General features: G+C 43.2%; 1 pseudogene; it reads right to left on the reverse strand.

Annotated features, from left to right (window-relative positions):
• Positions 1 to 295: 295 nt before the first annotated feature.
• Positions 296 to 24,846, reverse strand: LOC139080423 (olfactory receptor 2AG2-like; annotated as a pseudogene).
• Between the last annotated feature and the right edge of the window lie 312 nt (positions 24,847 to 25,158).

The raw sequence follows: 25,158 nt of genomic DNA on the forward strand, positions 1-25,158 counted from the left end.
GATTTGGTATAGGATTGTTGTAGAGGAGGAAAAGAAAAACATGAAGTGAGAACAGAATAGAAGGGGAATTTCAGCCAGATCCTGGGATGTTTGTTGATCAGGGAAATGAATCATCCTTTGCTATTGAAACATAGACCTGATGGAGACAGAATTGTGTCTCTAAGGCAAATGAGGACTTCTCTCCAGTATGTCAGATTTTCAGAATTTTCAAAATGTGGAGGGAGATAGCTCAAGACCAAGAGCAGATCTGAAGTCCCAGCTGGAAACTATGAGGGCTTCCGTGTGACATTGGCATCTACCCTCTCTGGGCAGAAGTGAATCTCCCCAGTACTCTCTTGAGGGTCCCTATTACTTCCTTGTTTCTCAGACTATAGATAAGACGGTTCAGTATCAGAGTAATGATAGTATGAAATACAGACAGGATATTGTCCTGTTGGGGACAATGGTAGGGACCGGGCTGGATGTACGTAAACGTGGTAGCTCCATAGTACATTCCTACCACAGTCAGGTGAGAAGAGCATGTGACGAGGGCTTTCTGCCTTCTCTCACCTGAGGACGTGTGGGGGACAGAAACTAGGACAAGTGCATAGAAAGCAAGGATATCAGCAAGGGTGGACGTGACAAAGGTCACATCTGTCACATGCACCACTTGCGCATGTCTGGAATGAGTTGAAGTTCCAACAGGCAACTTCAGCCAGGCTGGGATGTGGCGGAGAAGGCACCTGGCTTCCCAGGGCGCTCAGAAAGGAAAGTGCATAGTACAGAGGTGAGCATCACCGAATTCAGGAGTGCCAGGATCCGAGATGTGGCCTTCATATGCCAGCAGATCCTTGGCCTCATGAGGACGACATAGTTCAGAGGATGACAAATAACCACATACCTGTCACGGGCCATGAACACCAGTGGAGGTCTCCTGCATCTCCCAAGTTGAGCACCACTAGCATCTGAAAGGCCCGGCCCCCAAAGGAGAAGGTGTTCCTGCCGTGCAGATAACCACAAGTGTTTTGGGAGTAACTATAGATGCAAACATAAAAAAATAAATAAATTTCTTTTAAAAGTCCAAGAGGGATTTCATGGACAAGCTGGTCCTTAAATTCATATAGAGAACAACTTTAAAGAACTAGAATTATGACATACCGTGTAAGATACCAAGACTTTTTATAACGTTATGTTATACGGTATATTGTACAGCAGTGGGTTCCACAAGTAGACCAATGGAACAGAAGAGAGAGTGCACAAGGGGGAACACAAGTACGAAAACTCGATGCATGGCAAAAGTGATGATGCAAATCCATGGAGAAAAGGATGAAAAGCTCAAATGGTGCTAGAACAATTGATTACTCACAGGGGAATAGAGTAAAATTGCATCCATACACAAAAATAAATTCCATCTGGATTAGGTGTAAATGTGAAGAATCAGACTTTTAAACATTTAGAAAATAATGCAGAAAAATAACTTACATCATCTTGAGGAATTATTTCCTAAACTAGACAATGAAAAGTACAAACCATAAATGAAAATATGGAACATTTTAACTAATTAAAATTACTGTGTATCAAAAACCATCATGAACAAGAATGAACAAGTCAAAGAACAAGATCCTACAAAAGATTAGAATCAATAGGGACGGAAAACTCAGTGAGAATAAGGCACACGCCACAGTAAGAAGCATGGCGACGGACAGGAAAGGGCAAATCATTGAGAAGCTGATCTTTCAATTCACATGGCAGACAAATTTAGAGAACTAGAAGAAGCACTTGCCATATAGGATACTAAGACATTATTAAACTGTAGTATACATTATAGCAATGAGATTGACAGACAATGGAAAGTAATTTTTTGAAAGTTGTGCATATCGTTCAATCCAACAATTCTACTTCTAGGAATATTTCCTAGAAGAACTCTTGCTTATTTACATCATGAGCCATGTAGAACAATGTTCTTAGCAGCATTGTCTGGATCGCAAAAAAAGTCAGGAAAATTCCTAAATGTCTATTAAGGGGAAGACGCATAAATAAATGGTAGTATATTGATGGTATAGTCACACACTAAAATATTATACAGCAGTTAAAAATAAATAACTTGATATGTCAATACATATAAATCTCAAAAACATAAAGTTCTATGGAAAAAAGCAATTTGCAAAATTATAGAGCATAATGTTAATTATATAAGGTTTTAAACCTTGCAAAACTATATTGCATATTATTTATAGCTACATGAAGTTTTAGTGGGAATATAAAGCCTGGATGTGAAGGGTGGATGCAGATGCTATAGAGTGATTATCTCTGGGGGGAGAGAGAGAGAGAGAGAAATCAGGAAGGTATGCACAAAGGCTTCACGTGTATCTGCAGGGTTATATTCCTCCAAAAAGAGGAAATTAGGGCAAAATGCCCAAATTTAATGAAGTTGAGTGGTCAACACAGAGATCTTTGTTTATTACCTTCTATAACTTTCCATATATTTGAAATACTATTTTCAACACCAACAATGTGAAGATCACTCAATTGCTGTTCACTCCTCTTAGAATAAAACTAAAAATCCCTAGCTTGACCTACGTCAGCCACTCTCTTCTTGGCTCGCTTCTTTCTAGGCTCTTTCAGTTTCCCGCTGCCCCCAACTCTCCTGCCTCACGGCCTTCATGTAGCATGTGCTGTGCCCTTTAAGAACTCTCCCCTCCCATCCCTCCCCTTTCTCTTAGCTAACTCCTCTTCCACCATCAAGCTCCAACGTCATGCTGCCAGACCTACTGCTCTTGCCCATCCACCATCCGGTTACAAGCTCTCACACACTGTGAACTTCTCTTTCCTTGCCCTTACAAACATAAAATTAATTATTTTATTTATATAACTTTTTAAATGTCTGCTCTGTAAGTTCTATGGGAGCAAAGAAAATGTCTGTTCTATTCACCACTTAATTCAAGTCTGGTACTCAGTGAATTTTCAATTGATGCGTTGGAAGAAAGTGAATGGAGAAAAGGGAAAGAGGGGAGGGAGGAACGAAGGAGGCGGGGAAGGAAAGAAGGAAGAAAGGAAGGAAAGGAGAAAGGAAGAAAGGAAGGAAGGAAGGAGGGGAGGAAGGAGGGAAGGGAGGAAGGAAGGCAGGCACCACAAACTAAGCACCATTTCTATATAAAGTTGTAAGCATTTGAAAAATGCCACAGGCCAGACACATTGTTTTTCAGGAACTGTAGAGGATATCGAGTGACCAAATTCTTGATTTTAATCTGAAGAAATTGAGATTCCCAAGAGTTGACAGTAAGTAAGCACCCTGCCCCTGGTCACGCAGTCCTAGGATGCAGGTCCCCAGCGCTGAGCCCCACACTGTTTGCATTCTACCAAGCTGCCAATTAGCACTTTAGCGTCCGAACAAGTTTGGACCCTGCGTTCGTTTTCAGTTTATTAGATGATGCATTCACACAGCAACGCTTCTGTATATACAGTAAGCAAACGTTTCTATTTTGACATGAGTGCTTAATATTGTGCTCCTTGACAAACCTCACATTTCATTTCTTTTAATTATCACAAAAAATATAGGGAAAGGAATCATATGATTATGACCCTGTAAAAAAAGAAAGACTGTGTGTGATTTTGTTGTAACTTGTCCTCCAGCAAACGCCCTCCCAAAGCACCTGACACTGGATGTTGCGTGTTAATTCCGACCAGAAAGGAGAAAGTAGTTCTTCGTTTACTGAGCAACCTGGCCGTTGTGAATTGCTGACTGGGGACAGCGAGGTCAAGAGAAGTGGAGAGACAAAGAGATAGCTGGATGATGCCTAAGGTAACTCCCATTTCTTAAAACCTATATTGAAAAGAGCTGGGGGGCTGGTTTCCATCATCCTGCGCTCCGTTTTCCGGTGTTCATTTATCCACAATTACTGATCTGTAATTATGCATCTCCAGCAGGGGCCCAGTGGCAGGAAGCCATGATTAAGGGTTCTTGCTAAATTGGCCCTTTGTGTATTAGCCATTATTTTAACATTCACTGTAACAACATATTCAATAGTATATCTGTATATTTAAAAGGGAGAAAAGGAATTACTCTATGTTAACAACGGGCATTAGTTCAGTAAATGAAACAATGACTTTAAGTGAAGTCTGATAAGACCAAATAGAGTTTTCAACACGTGGCTCTACTAACACACACAGACTCACACTCACAACACTCTCATGTACTAACACTCAGGCTCACACTCATACACTCACTGCTTAATTTGTTACTGATGCATTAAATATTTATTAGAAGATAAATTTAAAGAAAAAAACTATTCCTGAAGGATTTCAAAGCTCTTGTGTATTTTGAAATAAGCTGACAAAGGTGTTGATGATGATCACGATGATGATGTTGGTGGTGAACACTGACAGAAGCGTGACTAATATTTCATTTAATGACGTAAACATGCGTGTTTGCTGTGTACCAGAAATTAGACTAAGGACTTTACATACATTCATTATCTTACTTAATCCTTGTATGACCTCATGAAATAGGTAATTTTATTACTCATTTTACTGTTGACATGCGTTATCTTCATTTTCACAAGTATACAGTGGAAACTGGATGTAAAAACCTTCATTAAAATGTTTGAAAAGAAAAGCTTACCAAGTAAAAGCAGATCTACATACTGAATTCCCCAGGTTCTGGAGTCTCAGCTTCTTTGGCTATAAATAAGAGCATTACTCCCTACCTTGTAACACATGAAAGCACCTAGGGCAGCGGTGGATAGACACACAGTGCACTGCCACCAACAAAGAGGAGCTCGTGTGACTTGAATCATGTGACTTGAGCAGGGATTTTTAGATTACCACAAAGAACATCATCATGGAATCAATTTTAGAATCACAAAGAAACTTACAGATCATTCTAGTACAACCCCTTCATTTTAAGGAAGGGGAAACTGAGATTCTTACTATCCCCTAAAATCTTTTAATATTTCCTAGGAGCACAGACTCAAAATGATAACTAATAAATAAGCTGGATCTAAAAGATGGTTCTGACACACGGTAAAGTCCCCAATGGATGGGACAAAGAGAGGGCTCGCTAAACGTCTAGTGGAAGAATGACTTCATAGAAGCCTTTGCCAATACAAATCTTATAATTCCCAGTTTCTCAGGAGAACTCAAGGTCAGCCCATTGTTTTTAACTAAGGCGTCTGGCCACTTGGCTTCCACTTAACTGGCACTGAAATAGGGGTATTTTTTTCCAGTGGCTTGCTTCCAATCCTTACCGTCAGAGCCCCAGTTATTGCAACTATGTAAAAAAAATGACATTTATTCTCATTACTAAATCTTAGTCGTTTTAAATTGGTTCTATCCCTGAGAAGTTAAGGAGCAGAGCACAAAGAGGAACAATTGCCATACAATTTCCTTCATAGACGAGGCGTGCAGTTAACTACAGAATCATAGAATCTATCAGTTGGACTTTATTGCAACCTCCCAGTCGTTGAGGGAATCCCACCTAAAACGTGCATGACCTATTTTCTCGTCTCAGAATGCATCTGCATTCAGGCGTTCCCTGTCTGACAAAGACCGCTCTTCCACTTTTAGATGGCTCTATTTCGTAGAATGATTGCTTTTCTCCCTAAAGTCTGCCTCCATCAAACTTCCTCCCATGGTTTCTGGTACTTCCCCTGGAGCTGAAACTTGCACTCTCATGTATTAATCATAGTTTTGATTTTCCATATTTAATGATGTTTTGACATCTATGGGGACTAGCGGGCTGGGGAGAAATTGCCCCTCTCAGGGATAACAAATTCCTAAGATAATAAAAAAGCATGCCTGAGAACACACCTTTCATATAAAAACCAACCAACCTCAAGTCCATACCCTCACAATCTCCTTTATCTAACTCTCACACACCAAGCCAATGTTTCCTCTGCCCTATGTCACCCCAGGGCCAGGTACCAGATCACTAGGGACATCCCCTTGGCCCCAAGGCCTGCTGGAATCTTTCAGACCAGCAACTCCTAAGCTGTTCCTCTGCTTTGCCTTCCTTTCCCATGGGAAACACAACGAAGGCTGCGGTCTATGCTTTCCCCTGCTCTTTTCTGCCTCCTGATCCACACGGGTGCTTCCCCATGTAGCCCCGTGTAGCATGCCACGCCCTTCCTCTTGGGAACTGTAAGTAATGAACATCTTCTTTCACTGGCATTAGCCTCCCTGTGTTTCACTTGGTCACCTCAATAAATTACAATCCCATGGGTGCAATCATTGAGCTATCTGACAACCCATTTAAGGCTATGACCCTCTTCCTTCCAAATTTTCTCTGTATGTGCTCAACAAACATCACTCATCACATTGTTCAAGACGTCACAGTCCTTCGCATGCAGTCTGACTATTTTAGAGTGCTAAAGGACTTTTAATTTCTTTGACTTGGACAAAATGCTTTTATCAATTCAGTCATTCTCTTTTTCAGTACTAACTTACACTGCTGGCTAAAATAAAATTTTATTGCTAACGAAAACTTTCAACTCTGTTTCACTTGAATATCTGTTAAACCAAATATCCTCAATCCTTACTTGCATGATTGATTATTAACTAAGTGTTAAAATTCATTATTATCTCCATTAAATTCGCAGTTACCTACCAGGACAAGATACCTTTACCATAGCATTTATATATACTATAAATAATACATGTTATATAATTATAGTTAATTATATGATAATTTTATATGATTTCTATATTATGTTATTATATTATTCTTAATAATAAATAAATATCATGATAGTGATAATAGGGGCTGAAATGCATCGGGTGCCACTATGCTAAGTGTTTGGCATGCACTATGATCTTAAGTCCTTGCAAAAGCACAGTGGAGTAGATGCTATTACCCCATTTTATGGATAAGAAGGTCAAGACTTTTAGAAAGTGTCACCTGCCCAAGATTACACAAATTAGTATTAGATCAGGGATTCAATTCAGACTTAAGCACTGTATTATCCGATCTTATTTTAGTTGTTTATGTTTTTATCTCCCAGTTAAATTGTAAGAATCCCCAATATGCTTATCTTCACACACTCACACCCTAGGATGTGAATGCTCAGATATTTGTTTTGATTGGTTCTATGTTAAATCTTGATCATTTCATCAATCTTATTGTCCAGTCTTCCTGGATTTGCACAGACATCTTCTTTGCTTTCATGCATCCATTGAACAATATACGGAACCCCATGAGATTCCATAACTCCCCCGAGACCCTCTTCTTTTTTAGACGATGTTGGTGATCTCAGTGTATGGGTGCTCACAAGCTATGGAGCTCTCCAACAAGATTAGTCCTTCCAACATTTCTCCCTCATATGCCAAGTGCTTCCTGAGGGTCAGCTATCTTTATTGTGATTATTTCTACCTGAACACCTACATTCTAGAGTGAAAGAATTTCTCAATGATTTTTTAAATGATGATTACATCAAGCTTACAGTAATGCACTACTCTAACAGTAATCACTTTATGAAAAGAAAAGGAAATGAGTTTGCTTCCTTTTCTTTGTGTACCAACGCAGGCTCACCCATTTCTCTTCTGAGCACTCTTTACTACATTTAATAATGTATTCTAGCTTCATTGAAGCAGATTGTGATGAAATTCACCAGAATAACTTTTCCATCATTCTAATCCCTTATACTCCAAAGTGCTTTGCAATTTACCAAGCTGATATAAAAATTCCACGAAATGTGAGGATGTAGTGAACCTCCTGCTTGAAGAGGTCAACAACGGAAAGCACAGCAAATGGAATTGCTGATCTTAAACTAGGTCTCCTGTCTCTGTGCCCAGAGCCCCTTGCACTGTACCACGGCAGAGTGGGAACAGGACAATAGTCCAGGCTCTGTGGTTTCTCAGAAGCCTACAGAAGGCATCACCCAGAAATAGAGACAGGCCCATTTGAAGTCTGGGAGGTTCCTGCAACCTCACCCCTCTTGTGTTTCAATCCCCTCCTTGTGAGACTTATTCTCTACATCCAGGTGAAGAAGTCACCCACCGACCCTGTCACAAAGAACAATAAAATAGATATTTACACGCACAAATTTTACATTCTTTTCAATATTCTTCTACCTGCAACTTTTGACCAGAAAAATCTCTCCCAAAGAAGACTTCAAGCTGTCGCATTCAACCTGGAAAATGCTGCAGTCAGCCTTCAGAGAGCTATAAAGGTAGGATCCGTAACACTTGCTGGTGGGGAGGGCCGTGTGTGCTCTGAGCTAGAGCCGTGCATAGCTCTCTGGGCTTTTTCTCACGGGGCACAGTTTCAAAGCCCTTCCTTCCTCTGTGCCCCAAACCTGTTTACAACAGCCTGTCTCCTCCACGGTACTTGCCACAGGTAGTTAAGTGTGAATAATGACAACCAGAAAAGAAAGAAAACTAAATTCCCGTTACTAAAGAAAAACTCAAGTTAGCCCTCTGGGGGAGACGCTCACAAGGATTAATTATATTGTAGGGGTTGATATCTTTCTTCATTTCCCTTTCCAGAAGTTTTGCAAATACATTTTTCCACATTTTTAAAGAAATGTAAGAACTGCCAAGTTCCACAGCCAGAAAATCCTGACAGTCTCTGGCAGCTGAGCGATGGATGGAGCTCCACGGTCTGCTCAGCAGGGGGAGGACAAAGCGATCGAGGGCTCAAGATGAAGTGGAGCAGTCTGACATCGTCTTGTGCTGGACAATAGTGAGAAGAATCCCCTGGCTTCTTTTCTTTTTTTGTTCGTGTACAAAATGTAGATGGAAACAACAGTTCAGTATGAGGTTGATTATCATTTCAAGACTGTACCTAAGAGTTAATCCCCAATTCTAGTCTGTGTCAGTGGGATTACTTCCTTCACGAGGGCATGAGATCTGGAACTCAGACTGCTAAGTATTTCCGTCCCCACAATCTAGGATATCCTATTGCACTGTCACTCGAGAGACCTTCCTTAAGATATTGCATAATTTTCCCAGCTGGAAAATGCCTCCAATGTTACCACGTACCTGTTTATTGGAAAACTGAGTAAAACATTAAGTTCTAATTAGAAAAGCTTAAGGTTTTCTTTTCAATAAAGTTCAGAATTTCATTGCTGATTAATTCCCATTCCTGTAGTCCTTTGTAGGGCCAACCATCCCAAGTCAGTGGAGTTGAAGGCTGTCAGGGTGTTTGTCTTCTGAGAGAACACTCCCCATAAAATCCCCCACAATGCCTGTCACAAATACCTAAAATTCCACCATTAGAGATTCACTCTTTTGGTTCTGGAGGCATTTTAATCCCTGGGGGCTCTATTAAAATGCAAAAAACTCTGAGAAGAAGAACAGCATTGAAAGCTATTATTAACTGACAGCAAGGAGGCCCTTGGGAATCGGACACAGGCTAGAGCCTGAGGAATGACTGCAGGAATCAGGACACAGGGAGAGGGAAGGGAAGAGGGTAGCAAAAATAAACTTTACCTCTTCACAATTTTTCAGGGGCGAGGCAGCCCTGCCTGCATGCACTGCACTAGGGGAATTCCACCAAGGTGCGACGATGGGCACAGAACAAGCAATTTATCTTCAGCTGTGCTGAAGGAGAAAATCAGCAATGACACACAATAGTACATACGCGGAACTCTGACTTCAGTTGAGTGTGTTTAATCAGGATGTTGCCCCTGGACTTTCTCCTCCAGTGCCTTGAAGTGGTCACTCGGGCTTGTCAATAGGGATTGTATCTAAATCATATGATTATATGCTTGCGTTCTTCTATTCTCTCATTCTTCTGGGAAAACACAGGAATCAATACTACCATGGTGGAATTAGCAAGATGGATAGAATATTTCTTTGTCTTTGGAGACAGCAATATGAGAACTTTTCTTTTTCATTTGTTTTTAAAATTGTATATTTTACATACACGAGGAGTGTTTCTTCAGAAAACATGGAAATGACTTAAACCAATACCATCTCCAGAAGGGAGGGACTTGGAACTGACCTTCTGAATTTTGGGAACACCTGTCTCCATCCAACAAGCTGCTGATTGGCATCAGCAGGAAATGGTCCTGCAGCCCAGTCTTTGCACCCTTCAGAGATGCTTCCTTCCTTGCAAGAGTAATCTGCACCTTAAAAGTTTAAAAAATGCCAGAAAAGATAGAAATTTTATGTTATTAATGTGTACTGGAGTGTGTTTGTTTAAAGATATCAATGCACAGCAGAAAAATTGCACTGGGAGATGAAATTTTCCCCAGAAAGATAAGGTATTTGAAGGTGTTATGCCTGTAGGGGGAAGAGAATAGGTTAAAGTAATAAGTTTTTATACTTTTCTCATATTCCCAGAATAAAAGGTTATTATTGATGGTCATATTATTATTTTAACACGGGGTTATTCTTTTATAGAGAAAACCTAATCACGGTGCCTGTGCTGCTCCTGTCAGTTATCTGAGCCTGATGTCAGATTGTCCACTGACCTGCACTACGCCCGCCGTAACTGGCACCCGTCAAACAGGATGTGCTCCATTTCTGACACCCCAGAAGGAAAACAAAGTCAAACGCATCTGAAAAAAATCCAGGAAAATCCGAGGCCTAGTATAAAGGTTTGGAAGCCAACATACCACAACAAAACCGCAAAATTAACATCCCTCTGGCCATGGTTCAGTAGCCTTTATATATGTGAAAAGCAGCTCGTTGTACAGAACGCAGCTCGCTGTCCTCTGAGCAGCGTGCAGTGGCTTCCCCCACACCCTGCTCTTTCCAGTAGAAAGGAGAAGGAAGGCCCCCGAATCTCCTGAAGTCACCCACAATATTCTCTTCTGAAAGGAGTGCTAATGAACCAGCATCCGGGGAGTGTCCATATTTTCATCACAGACATGGAGGTATGTGAGTGTGCACACACATGCTGTGTTTTATGACTAAAAAAGGAGTTTCACCTGTTGCTGACAACCTTCACAACCATTCATTCAATGAACAAACATTGAGTACCTACTGGGTGCCAAGGTATGTGCTAAATGCTAGGAAGAAAAATACGGATAAGAGGGAATGTCTACCGTCTAATCTAGGTTAGGAAACTGCTCAATAATATAACTACAGTGCAAAGTATTCACTGTCTAATAGATGTTTGTATGAAGTGCTATGAGCTTTGAAAGCTGTCACTGTAAGAATGATGACTATATATTGTGATTTATTTTTTAACTAATATATGAATAATTACTGCGTAATGAGCAGTCACATACACATAATATCTCTTTTACTCTCTACAGCACCCCCTGAGATAAGTACTCTAATCCAGCTAAGGAAACTGAAGCTTGCAGGCTTAGCTGATTTTTCAGAATCACACAGCTATGGTAGAGCTGATATCTAAAACCCAGCTCAGGCCTGGCAGTGGTCATGATCCTAACCACTAAGCCATACTAGTTCCCAATTCTAAAATATGTCCTGTCCTCTTTATCTCGGTCGGCACTGCTGTCCATTGCTCCGAAGACTTCTGAACCTCGTCTTTGAAAATCACCCCAGTGTCTGTAGCAGAGTGTTGAACCTGTTTGTCCCGGGTACCGTTGATCCCCTAAGAGATGCCCCTGGTACCTAAGGAATGAAATGATCTCAGGCAACTAAAAAAAAGTCAACAAACTTCAACAACTTATCCCAGTGAGAGCCATGTGCAGAGAGCTATTTTAAGGTCATATAGGAGACAGTAATCTTTGTTTGGGGGCCAAAACACACTTCCCTAGTGAGGCTGCAGGATACACATAAATAATCCAGCCTGGAGAAAGGTCGCCTCCGGGGCTAGAGCCAGGGTTAGCAGCAACAGCTTGCAAACCAATTGCTCTAAAATTCTTCAGCAAGTCTGGCTACGTACCACAGGGAGAGTGCTGCTGAAAGCAGATAAGTCTTAACTCCTCTGCAGGAGCAGCCAACCTTGAACCCTATTGTTGCTCAGTAGACCTTATTAGGCATCACACTGCATTCCCTGCCGCGAGGGGAACCACGGAGCAGACAAGTGTGCTCCTCGAGGGGCAGGAGACACAGGCCACAGGCGTTCAGGGAGGTCACAGGACCACAGGGCAGCAGGCAGGGATCAATAGCACTGAGCAGAGTCCAGAGGGATCAATGACCCTAGACTGTGGCAGTTTAACAAACTTGATTAATAATGCACGTGGGGTTCACCCAGGGCTGTGCAAGCAGTCACAGATACCAATTTTTAGAGAATGAGAGGAATAAAACTGAACTGCGCCGTGAAACAGATCTGTCGACATATTTCCTAAGCAGGATATCTGGCAAAGGCAGACCATTTGGTCACTTGGGTATGATCTGAGGGGCCCAGGAAAATGTTCATCCCTGGTAAATCTGGTTCTGAAATTATCCATTCTCTGGGTTAAATTGTTTTCCCTTTCTCTGTTATGCTATTTTTAACTGTTTACTATGAGAAATTTCACACACATACAAAAGCAGAGAGACTGGTATAATAAACGCCCACATACACATCACCCATCTTCGACGTTTGCTAACTCATGGCCAAACTTGTTCTTCCCCATCCACCCCAGCCCCTCACCAACCACGCACACTCTCCTGGATTAGCGTGGAGCAAATTCTAGACGTAATAATATGATTTTATCTGTAAGTACTTCTGTTTGAAACTCTAAAAGAGCTTCTTTTGTAAACACACCACACTATTATCAAACCAAAAATAAATTGACCTCAGTATCACCAATGATCCAAATACTGCTCAAATTTCCTCGATTGTCTCAAATGATTTTTTTACAGTTTGCTTTTTTTAATTAGAACTTAAATAAGGACCATACATTACAAATGATTTATATACCTCAAGTCATTTTTAGATCCATATAGCTCCCTCTTCCCCTCACCATTTTTCTTTGCAATGTATTCATTGAAAAAGCCAGGTCTTATGACCTGTAACATTTTTCCAGGTTCAGATTTTGCTGCTTGTATCCACATGGTGTCATTTAATGTATTCCTCTGTTCCCTGCATTTCCTGGTAATTACGTCTAGATACTTAATGAAGTTCACAGTCCATTTTTTGGCAAAAACACGCCATAGGTGGTGTGTGTACTTCCATCAAGAAACACACGGCCTCAGGTTGTTGATGTTAGCTGCCATTGATTATCGTCCAGATCCATTACTTCGTTTGACGTTGCAAAATCCTACTCTAATTCTGTTATTTCTCTTTTATTCCATAGACAGAACGCCTTTGAGGAAGAAACTTGCTCTCATCAAGGATCTGGTCACCCAGGACACAGGATAAGTGTGCCTGTGAGGAAGCGAGTGTCGTTGATTCTTCTCCTTTATTTACCGGTTTCCATACCCATCAGTTGTTTCGCCAGCACCCTTAAAAGAATATTTTATTAGTCACACTAGGATCTCACTGATTTGTACGTGTTTGATACATTCCAATCCTCTGCCACTGCTATTCTTATCGACACTCAGGTTATCCGATCTTTTACTGGTGGAAGCCTCTTTAAGTTGCCTCAACTTAACTCAAGTTCGTTTTGATATGACTTTTGATAGCTTACTTCCTTATGTATTTCTTGCCTCAGCCCTGGAATCAGCCATTTATCTAAGAAATGCTAGTTCTCAGATGTGAGAAGTGATATGAGAGACCAAAATCTGCCGTCCTGAGGCACTAATTGACAAGGAATTGATCATTATTTCTAGGTCTAGGACTGAACCAGCCTATCTATCTCATTCCAGAGAGAAAATACTGCATGAGTTCATACCAAGGTTGCCAATTAAAACTTAGGATTCCAGGGTTTTTACTTAATCTCTATGATTTTATATTTGTACTCCGTTTTTTCCTACACTGAGATTAGTTCCTAACAAAAGTAACGAAATTACATAATTGCTTTGTCTGATAATATGTCTTCAACAGCTTTAGACTAGCAACACCAGTCTTATTCCTAACATTATGATTACAAAAAACAGTTCAAGATTTTTTACCAGTTTTTATTGTTGTTTCGCCTGTAGGGTACGTTTCTCTAGGGGCATATAGACAAATTGCTGTGTTTAAAGCCATTTGAAATAATTCTCTGTGGTTTATGCCACCAATTTGATACGTGGTTTGGGTCACACGTTCATTTTGGGTTTCTTTTTCTTTTTCAGAGTGGCTTATTAAATTTATTTTTGCATTTTAATTTGGTAAAACATTGACATGGCTGTTAAATTTCAGCTATCAAAAAACGTATATTCAGAGATGTCTACCTTCTCTCTCTATCTTCTCCATTCTGTTCCTTCTTTCTCCCTTGATGGATTTTTGTTAGGTTTTGCTTTTTTATATCTAAATGTGTATATTTGCTATATACATATATACTCTCACACACATACATATACATATGTATTCCTCCTTTTTAGATTATAAGGTAGTATACCATATAAAGGGTTTTGTTAACCTTACTTTTTCACTAAATAAAATATCTTAGGGATTAGTTCATAACAGAATATAAAACTCTTTCTCATTCTTTTTAATAGCTATATAGTATTCTATTATGTGGACGTGTCACAGTTTTCAACTTGTTCTGCCTATATTGATGGATATTTGAGTTGTTTTCAATCTTTTGCTGTTGCAAATAGTGCTCTGATAAATAATCTTATGGATACATCTTTTTCTTTCTTTTGTGTCTTTCTTTCCTTATTATTGTTGCTATGCTACTTCTGGGATACAAATAGTTCTCAGAGAGATATACTGGTTATTGGTTCTCACTGCTGGGTGAATTGGTTTATCAGATCACCTGGTCAGAATACGCAGTCAACTCTTTGTTAAAATCATCAGAGTCACCCATGTTCTGCCCAGAAGGATTTAGGCAGAATGAAAGCCCTTGGCACAGAAGAGGAGGCTCGACGTTGAGATCTGGGGAGCAGGGCTCACAGAGGAGCTGCGAGGGGTATACGACTGGCCTGTTTTACAATTTTGCCTTGTCAGGGGATTCACCGAGACCAAAACGCTTACATAAATCTTTAGGTACTTTTCAGATAGAATATAATTCACTTGAGGTTCCTTTTCTTTTATATCAGCAGAAATCAAGCTTATGTTCTTTTGGCAACCATTTAGTGTAGTATGAGTTGCTTTATTACAATCACGTAGACATATTGGTGAGTACTAGAGGTAAGACTTAGGACCTGCATTTACCCCTCGACAGCTACCAGCGAAAACCTCAGCAGCCTTCACACACTGCATCTTTCCCTTTACTGAAGAATCGTGGTCACCTACAGTTGCCTGGCAAGCGTGACGAATAATTGGAATTTAGGTGTGTTGTCGTTCACTCCTCTAACAGCCCTCCCCCAAGTTCCTGAAAAGAGTCACTAAGTCAAAAGAGTTTTGAGAGCAAGCTGTTTATTTTTATGAATGAATGATGGAGAAGGAGAGAGAGATTTGCAAAGTATTTGGAAAGTGATAACTGTAGTCAGAGTTATTATTCTTTTATTTCTAAATTTCAGGTTTGAGACTTAATTACGTCTCTACTAAAAGAAGACCAGACAGCGAGGTGGCATGAAGGCCCAGGCACCACCCCTGATCTCCACATAAGGTTGCAGGGGCTTTGGAAATTTACCAGGACTGAAGTCCCTCCCAGGAAAAATTGTAGGGTGACAGATTAATAAGGAAAGAGAGGGAGAGTGTACAAGGGCAAGGCAGTACAGAAATAAGAAACCAGTAAAAGTTAAGTGAAGAACATCACAGAGCAACTTCCGCTTTTGAAAGGGAAGAAACAAGGAAACCCAATTCCTGACCACTGTCCACCAGGTGCTGAGTCCTAGCCTGGCTTCTGATCCTTCATTTGGATTCTGTCTGATGAGAACTCCTGTTTACCTTCCAAGACTGACCTGAGCATGAGTTCGTCCCTAATTTCCACTAATTTATGGACATTCTCTAAACATTAGCTTTTTCTAGCATGGCTGGATTTAAATTCTGTTGGGTATTTCTGCTATGCTGTTGTCATGGCAACCTTCACATTGTAAACCTGGACACTAAGGGGAGGGGCTGATTACATCTGGAAGGAGGAGCATATTTAAGCAGATGAGTGAGGCATGAGCCCAGCCTTCCAGACTGAGGGGTGATGAGGTGGAGGGAAGAACAGGTGCTCTGGGCATCCTCTTCTGCAGAGATGGACGTGTATAGGTGTCCCGTCGGCAGCAAATCTATTTGTAAGCACAGCCAAGGCTCTCCACTGCCTGGTCCATGAAACCCCAACGCCTCTGCTCCCCCTTGGGTGCCCACTACCGATACCCCTTTTCTTCTTCACTATGGCAATTTCTCTTTAGTCCTTCAGAAGACCCCTCACTTCAGCCAAACCTATCTCTTCATTGACCCCGAACTTCGCTTGCCTGTTGCTATGGCCAAACTTGGGTCTCATTCACCCAAGGTACGTCCTCAGCCTCTCTCCACCTCCAACTTCAAAACCCAGAGAATAATTCAGCCCCTTTGGGAAGCCTGACTCACCTACCCATCTCTCACAATCCTCCACTCAGTAGGGGTGATGATCGCACTGGTGCACAACAGTGTGTGTGTGCAGACGTCCCACACTCCTCCTTCACCTTCCCAGGCTGGAACAGAAACTGTGAACCTCATCTGAGCTTCTGAGAGATGAGTGTGGCTGTCCCGTATGAGAGAATGCCTCTGTCTTCTGGATGTGTGTCTTTAACAATATATTCAATGACAAATATTTATCGCTTCTGAATTAGCCACCATTTTAGGATGCTCCTTGCAGGGTTTTTCTTCATTGGCACAGATAATCGAAATGCCTGACCGACTACTCCTCGGCTGCCGTGCTCTTCCCTGTTCCTTGCGTGGCGGGCTCCTCATCATTCAGGATAAGGTGCGAGCATCACCTCCTCACAGAAGCCTCCTCTCACCTTCCAGCCTAAAGCAGCCTCCCAGTCTTTCTCACTGGCATTGCTTCGTTTTGTTCTCATCACAACACTGTGTACTATTGCACTGTTTCTTTATTATGTTTCCTCACTAGAGTGTAAGACCCAGGTGAGAAAGGAGCTTGTCTGTCCTGCTTGAAACTTGCCCCTGGACTAGTGCTAGGTATATATTGCACTATCATTAAGCATTTGTGGGTAAATCAGTAAATTGCCAGTCTAAGAAAGCAATCATGACTTTTCTTTAATTATTCCATCCATTCACTTACAAATAAAGGATCTATCTGATAGCACGGGAAGTTTTCTAATTCTCTTTGTTAGGATTCTGCTCTTTTGTTGTTGCTGTAATGATGGAGACCAAGGCAGCCACACGCCCAGCTCTTGCACCCAGGCTTTCTCCCCTCCAGCCTTCTAGACCATCCCCTTGGATAAACAGTGCTTGATTAATGAACTTGTCAGATGCAAAATGCAGCCAATCTCAAAACTTTTAGTAGCTTCGTGGGTTTTTTTGGAGGGGTGGAGTGATCTTTACAAGCTTGCAACGACGCATGTTTTTTTCGATCCCTCCAGTGACCCTACGCAGCAGGAACAGTATACTCCCACATGGCAGAAAATAGAACAGGAGCTCAGAGCATTTAAACGCTCAGGTCACAGGGGTGGTAAGTAACCAGACCTGCATTCAAACCTGGGTCTTTTTCACATCAACCATTTGTTCCTTGGATCCTCTAGCACCAGATTCCAAGAGGCAGTGCATGTTGGGAAAGGAACCCTTGACCAGGACTCAGAAAATCTCTCCTCATTCAAAGCTTGGCTTGTCATTTGCTAGCCACATGAGCTTCGGCGACTTCTCCATGTGTGAAGTTGGTGTCTTAGTCAGCTCAGGACGCTGCAACAAAATGGTATAAACTGGATGACTTCCAAACAACGGAAATGTATTTCTCACAGTTCTAGAGACTGGAAGTCTGAGAGCAGGGTGCAGCATGGCTGGGTTCTGGTGAGAACCCTCTTCTGGGTTGCAGACTGGTGATTTCTCATTGTATCCTCACATGGTAGAGAGCAGAGAGGGGAGGCAAGCTCTCTTAGGATGAGGGCACTAATCCCATTTGTGAGGGCTCCATCCTTTTGTCCTCATCTAATCCTAATTACCTCTCCTAATGCTATCACATTTGAGGGTAGGCTTTCATCGTATGAATTTGGAGGAGACCCAAACATTCAGCCCACAACAGTTGGGATGGCAAAAAATATACCTTTCCTGCCAACCTCCTAAGGTGGCTCCGATCAGCACACGGGATGATGTTTGTCAAAACACAGCACTCTAAGCAAAGAATGGATTCCAGTGGGTTCACGTCCTGACTGCCTGCCACTCTACCCTCTTTGCTTCAACTCTATTCCCAAATCTGCCAAAGCAAGAGAGGAGTCACGGGTGAGAAACTCAATGAAGTCACAGGTTTGACAAGGCCAGATGGGGCGGGGTGGCAAGTATCTAAAGAAACCTCTCCTGGAAGAATAAAAACGTAATTAGCAACTAGCACTCAGACAATGCTGCCCATTGAAGCGAGTATCAGCTTGAGTTCTCTTGGCAAACCCTAGAGATACATTTCACAGTGAGAACAGGAGTTCAAGATGGCGTGTTCCAGCTAGCACATTTCAGTAGGTTTAACACAACAAACCCAAAGGAAACAAACCAGCCCCAAAGGGGACTGAGCTCACAGCTCTCCATCCCGGTGACTGACAGTTAATACCCAAGATGGCAAACTGCTGGAGGATACTCAGCGACTCCATCCCCCCTCCAGCTGAGGATTCAGATCTGACAGGTCAAATGAAACAAAATCATCCTTTTCTCCTCCCTGATCAAGTTATCCAGAGAAACTGGTGAGAGAACAAAAACAAATCCCTAGAATAATCTTTTTCACAGAATCCTTTTCAAGCCTGTAACTAAACTAAAACAAAAGCCAATAAAAAACAAAGCTAAAAGTTTTTCACATTTTAGTTGAATCAGAAGGATTCATGTTATGACCCAGATAAGAGGTTCTTATATTTTTTTCTTTTTCTTTAAGACGCTATTAAACCAAGACTCTTAATATCCTATCATAAAAAGACTTGAACGAATCTATAATTTATGTTGTGATTTTTGAGAGATTTCACCTGAAGGCAGTGCCAAGCCCATCAGAGCTCTGTGGAACTCTCCTTGAAAATGCTTTCCAGTACTAATAGACAGAACCTTTTTTTCTTATTATTTATACAGGACTTCTTTGATTTTCTGCGTGTGACACTTTGAGATGAAAAACTGGTGACTGCATTAATTAAAAGCAAACATGAGATGTCTTATTTTTTCTCTCCAGAGAAATCCTAGTCAAAGTCCCTGCAAGCAGACCTCAGTGTGAGCCTGCAGCCTGCCAAGCAGGGCCAAGTGCTCAGGTTTTTTGTCATTTGATCTGATACACGCTTAAGTCACTGATTAGATCCATTAATTGGAGAGTAAGACGAAGCTGTTAAGCGCTAACGGCTGAGACAGGCTGAGGTGGCAGTTTGATCAATCATATCAAAATCTAAAGAGAAAAGATGACTCCACCTCCTGCTCCCTCCACTTTTCTCCTCTTCCCCACCCCTACCCGATCGCCTGATCAGACTGGAGAAAGAAGGAAGAGCAAAAGGGAGGGACTGTTGCCTCAAACTGCCCTGGGCAGAGCCTGTCCTCCACTGAGGGCTACTTGGAGGAATGGGTCCCAGGTGCCTGGGAGGCAGCATCATCTGGATGCAAATCCTGGATCAAGAAGTCCCATCTTCTCCTCCCTAAGAAAACCAGTAAATGACAATACCCATGTATAAGAGAGAAAAACATGCTTTCAGCTGTGTTATCCCATTTGAAACACACAACATCCTTGTAAGGTCAGTATGAGACTTTTGCAGTTTCAAGGATGAGGAATGGTGCATTTGCCCAAGATTCCCTTATTGGAAAAAGAAAAGACAATACCAGAACTGGAAAAACAGATGGGTTTTCCACCTCAGAGTTGGTATACTTTCTTACCTCTCTGCCTCTTTTAAATAACTATCATAAGGCAAAGGAAAAAAAATTAAGAAATGCTAGACTTGATCACTATCCTCAAAGGGTTTCCCATTCCGTTTAGGAATAGAGAATGTCATGTGACTGGGAGTTACTGGCTGTAATATCTCAAGATAACCACGGTAATGCCCTGCGAGAGGCAGTGAGTTCATGCTTTCCTTCTAGGAATGGTCAGCTCCCACGTGCTCTCTGGAATGCCCAGTCCAGAGAGTTTCGGCAGCACTCTGCCACAAAGGGCTGCATACTGAGTCCTTCTGTTACCATTATTGCCACCAAAAACTGACATTTTGCAAAATGGTATGGAAATTACTCAAAAAAAAAAAAATAGAATCACCATATGATCCGGCAATCCCATTTCTGAGTATGTCCCCAAAAGAACTGACAGCAGGGAGTCAGAGAGGTATTTGCACTTCCATGTTCACAGCAGCATCATTCACAACAGCTGAGAGGGGGAAGCAGCCCAACTGTCCATCAAAGGATGAAGAGATAAACAAAATGTGGCATATACATACAACGGAATGTTATTGAGGCTTAAAAAGGAAGAAAATTCTGACCCCTGCTTCAACATGAATGAACCTAGAGGACGTTATACTAAGTGAAATAAACCAGTCACAAAAGGATGATATTGTATGATTCACTTACATAAGATACTTAGAGAAGTCAGATTCATAAAGACAGGAAGCAGAATGGTGGGTGCCGGGGCAAGGGGTGGGAGAGAAGGGGAGTCAGTGTTTCATGGGTACTGAGTTTTAGTTCTGCAGGATGAAACGAGTTCTGGAGACGGACGGTGGTGACGGCTGCACAACAATGTGAATGCACTTAAGGCCACTGAACGGTACGCTTAAAAATATTTACGATGGTAAATTTTATATCATGTGTATTTTATCACGATTGAAACAATAATAATAAACAATTTTAGAATACTTTTTAGAACTAACATTCTGTGAATAAACGTACTGGGTATCAAAAATGGATTTTCAAACTAGTGTCTTTGAAGAAGCATGACAAATATTAGAAATTGTCTTTCATTGGTGAAATAAAAGGTATTCAAAGTATATGGTTTCCCTAAAATGGTTTAGAAACACTTGCACAAAGTGGGCAGAGACGAGCATGCGGCTTGGACTGGGCACCCCTAAGGGGGACACGGGCAGTCTGACCCCAGTCAGTGCATGGTGAAGTCCAGTGCTTGATGCCGAGTAGGAGGCACAGGATCCCGCCCCAAGGGTGCTGTTGGGCTCACCTTCACAGACCCTCTGTGCTTGGAACCTCTAAAAGGCCAGGAGCTGGGGCTTTGTTGAGTTATGGAACAGGTTTATGAACTGTTTTGTGCCTGCTCATGATGAATATTTGGCTAACAAACGTCTGCAGAGAAATGTCACTTCATTATAACCGTGTAGCAAGGGTGTGAGGGCATTGCTCTCCCTCACCACCTCCAAAATCTCTGTGGTTCTTTACCAAAATTAGGTTCAAAACTGCGCCAGGGGTGGGGACAGATTCGCTGTGAAGCTGACGACGCTTCAGTTTCAAGGCCCCTCACTTCTGGGGGCCTTTCCCAGGCTCTGTATCGAATGTGCTCGTCAGATCTGTGTAGTCTTTATCTTAAAAAAGGGCCCCCAAATTGAATGCATTTCAGGCCCGTCAATTCTCGGCTAGACCTCTGAGTAGAGAACGACTAGGTTAGCTTAGTTTGTTCCACTGACGGTTATCTGGAAGTGGCAATTGATTGCTCTCCCCTTCTCCTCTCTTCCTTCTTTGGATTCCAAGGGCCATTTTCCCTTTCCCAAACCATGAGGAGATTAGGGGAAAATGTGGGCTAAGTTCCAGGCAACATCCTCTGCATTGTGTTTGTGGGACTAGGTGTCCCCTCCAGGACTAGATAAGATGCGGCAGGGGCAGTGGAGGAAGGACCCGAAAGAGGAACCCCAGAGCCCCCAGGGGAGAGAGATGAAAGCCTTCTGGCACCAGCACAGGGCACACGGTAGAGGGACGCAAAGGAGAAAACTGTCTTGACCCACGGAAACCCCAGCCACCTGGGGACACCTGACCTATGTCAGTCACCTGAATGGGTAGAGAACTTGGATGCCCCATGAGGCGATGGCAGTTTAGGGAGAACCCTGACTGGTGGTGACAAGAAGTCTAACCAATGGAGAGTTCCCCTGTGAGCTGGACGTGGTGACGCCACTTTCACACAGAGGTTGAAACGATGAAGAATGCTGCAGGCAGGTCGCTGGCGCCATGAAGAAATCAGAGAACGGCAGAAATGCAGGCTTTGGAGTCGGGTCCGAGCTCAGTCCGTGCCCCGTTGCTCACTAGCTGTCTTGTCTTCGGCAGATCAGTCAACATTTTAGAGTTTCAGTACCCTCCTCTGAAAGTAGGGGAAAGAGTAAGCACTTTCTAGGACTGTTTATGTCTTAAGTGGAAATGAAGGCTGGGAGGTGCCCACAGAGCAGCTGTCAGATAAGCACCAGTTGTGACCACTAGGATCGCCTGGAGAGCTCTGCTTTTCAGAAGCCACACCAGCAGACACCGGTCAGGGTAGGACCCTGACGGCAGAAAAGTCTGCTTTGCTCTCCACAGTTGAGTTACTCAACCCTTCCTTTAGGCGTTATTTCACTGTTTCACAAACCCAGAACTTTTTTATGGGGCTGGAAAAACTACACTAAGTATTTTTAGATGAAAACTAGACATGTATGTTTCTCTTGTAAAATTGCTGTACTTGGAGTTTGGAACCAAACGTGCATTTTTTTCCACCATCCAGCATCTCCTTCCAGCTTTTACTTACCAGAACCTGCCTGAGCCCCCGGCTACCCCCACTGCAACCCTGTCTCGGGGTGAGCATAGATTTCAGCAGAACTTCCACATGCACCACCCCTCTCCTGTTCCCCGGGCGTACCTGGCCACCTGACATTCCACAAACAGTTCCCTGGAGCCAGGGTATGACCACCCGAGACCAGAAAGCAGCCATCCAGAGACAGAAGAGGAAAGGCTTCCTCTAACCTCCACTCCTGCCCAGAGAAGGCGGAGAGAAGTCCTGGCAAGAGTCCCCCAGCCCTGAGAACAGACCACCTCTTTCTACCCCACGTCCTCCCAGAAACAGGGAAAGGGGAGCCCGGATTGTGGCGTTATGCTGGTCTGGGTTCAAACCCCAACTGCTCCACTTAAAGCTGTGTGATTTTGGTCAAACCACTTAAGCTCTCTGAGCCCCATTTGTAAAACCTTATTTATAAAATGAAGAAAATAATACACATGCCATTGGATTAAATAAGCTGTAATACGCCTAATAAACACCAGGTATCTAGAGAGCACAGTATCCATGCCACAGTATCCAACTCAGACACGTGGGAACTGCAGTGACAACAGGGGACAGATTGGGGACAACCAGGAAACCATGCACATAAGCATGACTTGGGGGACCAGAGAACCATCATGGTGGGAGGAGCCCAGGCAGGACGATGAGAGAAACAGATGGTGCCTAGGTCACCCTTTTGTCTGGGACTGACTACAGCCACTGCACCACACCGCTCATCAAATCCTCCTGGAGCAGCATGGATCCGAATGCCAACTTTTTCCACTGTGGCTTGACAAGTAATAGTCGCACAACTAGCAAAGCTCACTTCGTAACACGGCCCATGGAAGAAAAACTATGTTCTGTTTTCCTCCTTGTGTCGTGTGCTCTTTACCAGCTCCGGGCAGTGCGACCGGTGTCCCAGACCTCTGGCAGCCGGCGTCAGGGCCACCTTCCCTGGAGCATCATGATGTGCTTTCTCTCCTTCTGGTGCCCAAACCTCCGCTCCAAATTCAAGGAAAAAGCCAAACAGCCGGTATTCGGTCCCAGGTAGCAGCGACAAGGGAGCTCCGCCCAGCTCACTTTCACATCTCCTCCTTTCTAGGCTGTATTCTTTCCTCTCTGGCTGCTTCTCTGAAATAACCTGACAACCCCTTCCTCTGCCTTTGCCGTTCCCGGGGCAGACCTTTCCAGCGTCTGTGGAGAGCCTGTATGGAGGAGGAAGGGGATGTGGCCGGCTGTCCCTCTCTTGCCTTTGTGATTTCCGTTTGGGCCACAGAGGGCTTTCGGAACAGCAGAGGTGTTCTTTTGTCTTCATGCCATCCATTGAATAGTCATCAGGTGATGGATTCTACCTCAAGGACCAGCAAGGGAGTCAAAGTAGTTTGCTGTTGCAGATGGAGCTCCAAACCACGGTGAGGTGGAGCTTTTCCTCCCGGGCGAGGCCACCAAGAGGCCTGTGGTTCCCCAGAGGAGCCCGGCGCTGGGAGCAGAGCCTGTCAACCAGCCCGTCAGCGGGGAGAGAGACCTCACTTCCTCTCCCTGAAGGAACTGTCCTCATTACTCTCATCACTGAGCCGAGCAAACCTTGGGCGCGTAATAGAATTTTCTCTAAAATATTCATCATCTGACAGCCGGTGTTTCAGCCATATTTCCTTGAAAACTACATGGGGAGAGGAAAGCTGAGCGGGAGCGCTCAGTTGACTCAGCATTTTGCTCACCTTCTGAAAGTGCTTTTCCAGTCCCGGTCATCAAATTCCTGGGACCGTGGAACGTGGGGCTCTCTGGGAGCTCCGGGAGCAGGACGGAGGCGGCCGTCGTACAAGAGCAGCCCTCCTGCACAGGCAGACGCGGCTGGCCAGAGAGAAATGGGGGCTCCCCGAACCCTCCCCCGGCCCCTGCTTCCCCAAGGGCATCACTTTGTGCAAGAGGAGTCCACACCCTTTTCCAAGTCCTTTATGGGTCTTCCAACTGGGCAGACCAGCTTTTTCATGGTTTCCAGAGGAAGAGGAAGCCATGGGGACACAGGAATACCTTTGAAACACGGCAACTGGGAAAAGCTGGAGACAGACGCACACAGATTTACATGCCAGTTTTGCCACCTACTTCTCTGAGCTTCAGTTTCCTCGCCTGTAAAATACACACAGTTACAGCGCAAGGATTGGGAATAGCGTAGAGAGCATGCGCTGAACAGCTCGGAGCGCATCACCCATGTAAATAAAAGGCCTTCTCCATCCGGGGGAGCACTCAGCCACCTCTAGACGGTGCTCACTGCCCTGTCCCTGCGCTGGCTGCCTGCTAGCTGCCTCCCTACTAAAGGTCAGCTCCCTGAGGCCAGGGCCAGTGTCTTGTTCACCTCCATCCTCAAGTACAACACGATCTGGTACAGAAAAGGGACTCAAGGAGACTCTTACGAGGTAATTATAATTATTAATTAATTCATATAATAATTACATATAATTGTTATAAGGAGATAATTATTCTTTTTCTTTTTTGGGGGAAAGATTGGCCCTGAGCT

The sequence above is a fragment of the Equus przewalskii genome, chromosome 30, assembly GCF_037783145.1.
Source record: "Equus przewalskii isolate Varuska chromosome 30, EquPr2, whole genome shotgun sequence".
Lineage (NCBI taxonomy): Eukaryota > Metazoa > Chordata > Mammalia > Perissodactyla > Equidae > Equus > Equus przewalskii.